At 34.2% G+C, this 8,317-nt stretch overlaps 1 protein-coding gene across 1 annotated transcript in view; it reads right to left on the bottom strand.

Annotated features, from left to right (window-relative positions):
• Positions 1–8,317, bottom strand: part of LOC118743370 (semaphorin-2A) — a gene marked incomplete in the record, with an annotated part of 243,443 nt that overhangs the window by 44,493 nt on the left and 190,633 nt on the right.

The raw sequence follows: 8,317 nt of genomic DNA, 5'->3' as shown, positions 1-8,317 counted from the left end.
AACACCTTTAAATATATGAATTATAATAAAAAAATCTTTGGTAATATTACTAAAAATATTAAAATATGATAAGTTAAAAGAAAAAAAGCTCGACAGGCGAACATTTGGAAGAAAATATCGTGTCATTTTTTATTCAAAATTTTTATTTTATATTAAGGTATCAATACAGTTGTTTTATTATATATCAAATGAAAGGTATTTTTATACTCTTTCTAGTAAATATAGCGTTTAATATATGTAATTAATTACGAATTTGGACAGATATTGTATTGAAAATTATGTCAAACTGCAAAAAGCTTTCGTGTAGACTTAATTTGGACTACAAATATACCCCATTAAAACCTCTTAAATGAATTTTTCTGTAAACAAATCTATTTACCTAAAGAAACCAAAAATCAGCTGTTTTTGTTCACACACCGTGAATAACCCTATTTCTTCGATGTATAAGGTTGGTAGTACTGTCATGTTTAAAAAATTTTTCGAAGTTATGCGAAGTATGCATAATCAGACCTTAACCCTCCCCCATTCTCTGCTGGATGAAATTCTCACATGCATATATATTCGAAACTGAGGTTAGATACTATAGAGTTGGTCTTTTGTCGTGATTGTATTTCATTGATGGTCGTCCCGTGCCGGAATTGGTGTATTCCCCATAGTCCAGACTCTCTTCTTTTAGGTGGAGATCAATACGGATTAAGTGTAAGATTGCGGTTGTTGAGGTATTTTAGTATGCCGTTCAACGCTACCCACAGCAATGGTGAAAGAACGCCTCCCTCTGGGGTATATCTACCTTTACTCACATTATGGGTCAGAGACGCAGTTCCATTTGTAGCGTTAATTATTCTATTGTCTAGCATTGAATGTATCCATCTGCAGACACTGTCATCAACCCCCAGTTTCTGTATGGAGTCTACAATGGTGCTGACTTCGATATTATTGAATGCGGCTTGAATGTCAAGAAAGGCTGCTAGAGTATATTTCTTTAAATGGAGCGCTTTTTCTACAATACCCAGGTCTCCGTGGATCTTCCGTAATGTACGCATGCTGAGCTCTTGAAGTAGTCACTTCCCCTAGTGGCGGTCTTAAGTAAAACTAGGAAAGGCTTAAAGGTCTTCGGAGCCAAAATGAAGCAGTTTGCCATTTCTTCTCCAACTGGCTTAAGAAATCAATATTATTTTACTTCGTAAATATTACCTTCAAGTTATTATTTGCGCTAAATCTTTGACTCTATCCTTAATGCTGTTTTTTTTTAAGAAATGGAACCTCTTTCTCCAACAAAGTCGGCATATAACTACACACATAATTGATTTTTTTCCGTTTAGTCATCAAGGCAAAATCAATTTTCTTGCTTACTTAATAAAAATTTTTGAAGCACACCAAAGAAAAAAGACAAAAAAAAAACAACGAAACGTGTACAAATTTCCGCACGTAGCCCAACCAATAAATGGCATTTTCAAAACGACTTTTCACGGGCACACATACAATTAGAGAAAGAAAAAAAAAAACATTAAATACCAACACATTTTCAAATGCTCAGCCGAATATGCACGCAGAAGTAAATATACATACATACAAACATACATGCATATGTACTGAAATAAAATTGTTCAAAGAAATTTTCGATTTACAATTTTGTATTCAATACACTGCTGCTTGTGTCTGGCCCCGTTTGGCTGCAAAGCGGGGTGTCGCCAATGTTTACGAAGAATTGCAACTCCCTCTACCAAAAACCCCAGCAATCATTTTTGTTTTGGCTGCTATTGCTACTGCATTTTTCACAAGCAAGTAGGGAAGTATGTATGTATGTATGTATGTATGTGTGGAGGTAGTGGCAACGAAAAATCGAATTAAATAAACAAACGCGTAACGTGAGCAAAATACCAAATGATATTTTAAATGACGGCACATTCGATAGCATACGAAGCTTTTGCCGATCGGTTTTTGTATTTGTTATTATAAGAGTAAGTAAGTACATATTATTCCATTTTTTATTTAACTTTGTAATATCTGCCGTATGTTTGTGTGTTTCAATCGTAGTAAGTATACACCCTGCTATTCGTATTAGCTGAATCGTTGGCGAGAAAAGGTGGGAAGCGGAGCGAGGCCAAAAACCATTTTACATGTTCTGCCAAGCGATTACATTCCTTTCTGTCGCGCGCTTGAACTTATATTTATTTTGCCTATTCTTTTTCATAAATTGTTGTTTTTGCATTATTCAATTGTTGCTTGCGTGTAGTAGTAGGGCGCATCGCCGCAACGTGCTCCAAATTTTACTTATAACGTTTGTTTGTGTGTGTTCGATAGAAATTTTATCACGATTTAAATAAAAACGAAATATTTGTTAAATAATCGAATGTTTTGTGAACATGCTTTTGAATTTACATGCGTACTACTTAGTATATTTACATCCAGTTGGTAACACAGTTCCATATATTTTAATCTGTGCATATAAATATCAAAAGGTAAAACCATTTTTTAATTCTGGGCTTCTTTGGTTATTTGCTATTTAAATGAAGTGGTAGTTGTCAGTTGGGGACACTATCGGATATTATTCAAGTTGCTCTTTGTGATCTTGAACAATATCCACTGCTCATTCGATGAACGGCTGCGACCCAATCATGGCGCTATAGAGACTGCTAATATTAGTCCATGGGGGCTTTTCAAGATTGGTTAAGTGCGAGTCAAGGTACTTGAGTTTTATCACTTCCTTGAAAAAACTGAACAACCTGCTATTAGACACTGGGGGGATTTCATCTCATCATCCTCGAGATAACTGCAGCAGTAGGAATCATATGTGGTTTTTGGTATTGCTGCATGAATAACGATGGGACAGCGACCTTTAAAAATCCCCACTCATAGAAATCGCCTCACAAATCCTGCAATCAAGCTTCGAAACATCAGTGAAAAATTTCACTGCTACCTACCTCGCTTCCTTTTAGTAAATTCCTAGAAAATTTCTGTTTCCTACTGAATGAAATACTTACTCATCGTCAAAGTCTGCACAAGTCGTTCAGTGGGAATCGAGGTTTACATAAATCTAAATATTTTTTCCAATGTATAGCTCAACTTGAGCCACTCTACAGTCATCTGCCAGACGAAGATTCAGCGAACAATTTTATAAGCCATTTGAGAAGTGGTAATGCTCAGCAGATATAATGCAAAAGTAAGCAAACAATAAACATGCCATACCTCCAGGCGCGCAAGCTGATATGTATTATAACTACATACATTAATGTATGCGTGTACTTCCTTTTATGTTGCGTATACGCTACGTTGGCCTCTAACTGACAGCGAGCCAAAAGCAGCAGAAAAACGCATACACCGCTTGTATAGCGAAACCCAGAGAGCAACAACGGGGAATGCACATGTCTCGTATTGCAGCTGCTTATGGATGAATGCATTTCTTGATATTCTTCGAGCTGCAAATTCAAGACTCTGAGTCCGACAACACACTGCCGCCGCCTTGATTTCACTGAAAGTCGGTGCGCAGTTTGCATTTATCTGCATTTTGCTTAGACAGCTTTGTATATGTACGTTTTCTGCAATTTTTTTTTTTAGTTATTTGTGTTGTTGATATTTCTCGCTTTGTGGCGGCAATTCTCTGCGTTTGCATTCCAAACTTGAGTTGCCTTTTACGGCGGCTGCATAACTTCAAAACGAAATCAAGCATATGCTGAAAATAACCGTTGAACTCTATAACTTTCTTTTCTATTCCATTTTTTCTTTTTTTACTCTTTTGCCTTCGCATTTCAACTTCAAATCAACCGCACTATTTCACTCTTTCAATTTCTATAACTTTCCGCTAACCACTGAATGCAGGCACCTAAACTTGTGGAGGGCGTGTTTGTACATGCGATATATTTCTCAATTTCCTTTTCGCTAAATTTCATTTTAAAGTATTTCTTTTCATTTTATTTTTTGGCTCAAGTGAAATGTCTTCCTTATTCGAGCTGCTTGATTCACTTCCTGTTTTGGCTTTTTTTTTTGTGTAGCTGCTGGCTGGAGCGACTCTGCAAGTACTTGCATAGCGGCTAAGTTGCTTTCGTCGCTTTGGGAGCGCTTTCACAGAAATTTTGCTTTGACAGTTTAGTTACTTTCGCTCGAACATAAGAAATGATGTTGCATGCATTTTTATTTTATAATTTTTATTTTTATTTTTATCCAGGTTTTATACATTTTTTAACCCATTCGCGTATAGATTCTATGCACTTACCTCACAAATTGATTGACTTATATTTTGTAGATTTAATCGAAATATGCGATCCCTGCAAAGAAAGAGAAAAATAAGAGTAAGCTTAGTTGCATTTAAAATATTTACTTGTAAAGTTAAAGTTTAAGTATAAGGTAAAGTCTCGTAAATGTTTCCAGAGAGGCACCTTAAAATAATTTGCTTAAAAATAATATTAGTAGAATTTTTCGCCAACAAGTGAAGTTCTAATTTGTTAACATATTCTAAATATATTAGGTCATTTCTAACTTTTATTCCAAATTTTATTTGAGGCGATATTTTAAAATAAACAAAATTTAAAGGATGTGACTAAATTAAAATTTTTTGGCTCACAAAGACGAATAGGTATTAAAAATGTCCGTTCAATTGTTTATATTTTTTTAACCCAATAAAGTAATAAAGTGGAAATTTGAATTTTATGGGTGCAAATATATTAGTCCTCAACATATAGTGTTTTTCGAAATTAAATACATATTGCAAATTTTCCAAGATATTGAAGGAAAAAATTTTAAAAAGACATTTGCAATACCTATTTTTCCTTATGCGCCAAAATATGTAGTATTCTTAAATTTTACAGAACTTTCCCTTTTATGTGATACCAACACTGTGTTCTACAATGCACGGGACTTTTTAAATATTTTTTGTTTATTAATCATGTCTTCTCTAGAACTGTAGAACATGACTTAAAAAACGTGATAGGAGACTTTTTCAGATTTCCAAGTTCATTTTTGGGATGCTCCAACGGTTTTTGGAGATCTTACGAAATTTTAATAGATTTTTCGAAATCGATTCTTATCCTTTAGGTACCTACAAGGATTTTTGCGAAGCTGTTCCGCAAGTTTTGAAAATTTTCGGTGGCTTCCGAATCACATCGTCATTTCTCCGAGACCTCCTTGTTGGACCTCTTGGTCGTCGTTTTTCGTGACCACTCGGAATCTTTTGTGACTTCGAGTATTTAACTTAAGACATTTAGTAATTTATATACCGAAAGCTTTCAGCTACATTTATTTGTTTTCAAATGAAAATTCTTACCTTACTTAGTTTTCAGTAGTAGAATAATTAGTAACATGGGTTTCGAATTAAATTTAAAGAAATCTCTCATGCGTGCCTATGCTAACAGAGCCCTATCACTTATCTTCGTGAGATGGTACTTTAGAAGCTGCGCTGTTACTTCTTCGCCGTATTATCGTTCTTATAAAAAGTTACGTCAAACTACCAAACTAAAGGCTAAACTACGAGTATTACTAGAAGCTCAAGAAAAACCAAATCCTGCAGAAGTAAAATAGCATCCTTATAAATCGTATTTTCATAAGGCCAAATCACTAACCGTCATTATCGGCTTAACTGCCTTTTGTATGCCGACGCAAACCCGCCAATCACCAAAGCGTAATCTACTACGAAGAAGCTGAATTTATTTGCCATAGAAACGAGTATTATTGGGAGAACGACATTACTAGCCCAATTCTGTATCGGTGCAAAGATTTTTTTACTGGCAAATTTAAACTTTTTCATATATTTTTCCGTTTAAAAAACGGTGACACGAATGTTTCACTGAGACATAATAGAGTCGTATATTTTTAATTGTAAACCCTAATTCTTATTTTCGCAGAAAGATATTTATTCTGTACGGAAGTGTCGCACATTTATGCATTTAACCTTTCTCAAGACTTTTGCTATAAGAATTCACTTTCTATAACACTGCAAGGGCGTCTAATGTTAATTTAAGCAATTAGTAAACTTGAACTTCGAACTGACGTACAACAAATTGTGCCTATGCCAATGATAGCTAGGAAATGCTTAGCCATATTTCACGACTAGTGGCCAACAAATGACAACGGCGAGAACAAAAGAAGCGCGATTTGGCAAATGGTAGTGGTAAAGGGAGACCAGCAAAGGCCGCCAGCGACATTAAATATTTCGTTGTATTGTTTTAAGAATTATTGCCGACGGTCAAGTTGGGTGCATGCGCATATATCTTCGAAGCCTACCAAACCACCGAAGGAAAGAGCAAACGAGCGCAGAGCATAACTCAGAAGTACACAAAACGCTCAACACATATACAAATAAACACTTACTTACATAAAAGCTCAGCTCAACACAATACAGAGGCCAGCCAAGCGAACAGCCGAACTGATTTATTAGCGAAAGGTTCGGCAACGGTCAAGTTGAAAACTTTTTAATTTTCAACTTTTCACTTAACAAATTCTGAAAGTTTTGCGGTGAGAAGAAGTACAGCTATACAAAATACAGTCGCAACAACAATTTGCGCGCACAAGAAGTGCGAAGTGTTTTTACCCAAGTGCTTAACCATAAATTTTTCGCACCATTTTAAATTACATAAATTAGTTTTTGAGCGAAATGAATTTAAATTGAACAATAAATTGATTTTATATTGCGTTGGTAAATTGTTAATAGAAAAACATATGGTATAAGCAGCTGGAAAATGTTAAAGTAAGTAAAAAAAATGTATATATTTATATACATAATACATATGAGGCCATGAGAGCAGAAGTGGCCTAACCAGAAACTGTTTTTTTTTTTTGTACTTGGCTACTTAAATGGTCTCAAATATGAAACATTTTAAAATAAAAAATAATAAGATCGATTTTTCTATAACTTGATGGAACGCTATGTAAGAAATACGTGTTTTATTTTAAAATTGATCACATTTGGGACGATGTTAAGTAGGTAAATAGAAACAATTTTTTTTTTTTTGGGTTAGGGCACTTCTTCTCTTACGGCCTCGGAAAAAAGTAAAGATTTAAGCTTTTCAAGGATTTTGTTCCCACATTTTCATTGTCAAAGAGATTGCGCTCATGTACTCTTTAACTTCTTGATTTTATGTACACACATGTATACATACATACCTTGCAGTGAAAAATTCTCTGCACTTCACAAATAATTTTTCGAATTCAGGACCAATAAAATGAAGATCCAAATTTTATATTATCATTTTGATGTTATGTCTGGCGGAATATGTAAACAAATATTTTAATAATAAATAAGGGAGTAAAAAATAAAAAAATAAAAATAAATTGTTTTTCTTAATAATATTTTATGTTCAGAAGTAGTTAGTTACAAGTTAATTGATATCTAATGCAGAGGTAACCACCCTTGACCATCTCGCGGCCATCGCCATATAAATATAGTTAGCTGTCCTCAAAGAAAATACACAGATAATAGTGACCTTTAATTCCTTTCTAATCAACTTCAAGTTAACTTATAGTTAGATACATTTCTTGCAGGGTACACATTCGCTGTTCATGTGCAAGTAACGCTGCCGAACCAAAGCATTTGTTAACTATTTAGATGTCGCCCGCGTGGGAGCAGCAATTCATGTATACACATTCACACATCTTCTTGGCTTGTACCGATATCCTCTTCCTTTTCTTCTTTCTTGCTTGTAGCTTTTTTTTATTTATTTTTTCTATTTGAACGCATAATGCGGTTAAATTGTTCCCAACTGCAACCATTAATCTTCATTTCGCTGATGCTCCTCTTTAGGTATTTCCTGGCATTGAAAGGAGAGACAAGGAAGATATCGCCAGAAGTCGTGTTGCTCTATTTGCGCTAGTAATAATATGAAATGTTTGAAATGGTAAATGTGAAAATCTTTAGAGCCACAAGGAAAATATTCTTGCGCGTGACCAGAGATTTACTAGTATATATAAAACCGAGTCGGGGTTATTATAATTAAAATGGCATATGTATATGTATATGTATGCACGTGTACATAAATAGGTATGTTTGTTTATATGTATACTCTATTTATTCATTTGTTAACCGACTTCACAAAAAGGAGAAAGGTTATCGATTCGATCGATAATTTGGTTTAAATCCGATCGATCTTAAATTTTTATATAAGAATTGAAGTCGGTTTTGTTTTTTGCTTAAAAATTACATGTGTTTTATTTCTTTGAAGTGGATTATTTTTTAGCATTATTTAAAATTTTTAGTATTAGGTATTAAACAATTTAAAAAAAAATAGCAAAGCTCACTAAAAAATTTTCAACCCTTATCTTCGCTAGATTCAAAGGAATACTTGTTGGAGACATGAGCCCTTAACCCTTTGATTCGTGCCCATTTTAA

The sequence above is a fragment of the Rhagoletis pomonella genome, unplaced genomic scaffold (genome assembly GCF_013731165.1).
Source record: "Rhagoletis pomonella isolate Grant_MI unplaced genomic scaffold, Rhpom_1.0 Rhpom_scaffold_00007, whole genome shotgun sequence".
NCBI lineage: Eukaryota > Metazoa > Arthropoda > Insecta > Diptera > Tephritidae > Rhagoletis > Rhagoletis pomonella.
This window is presented reverse-complemented; position numbering and strand designations above follow the sequence as displayed.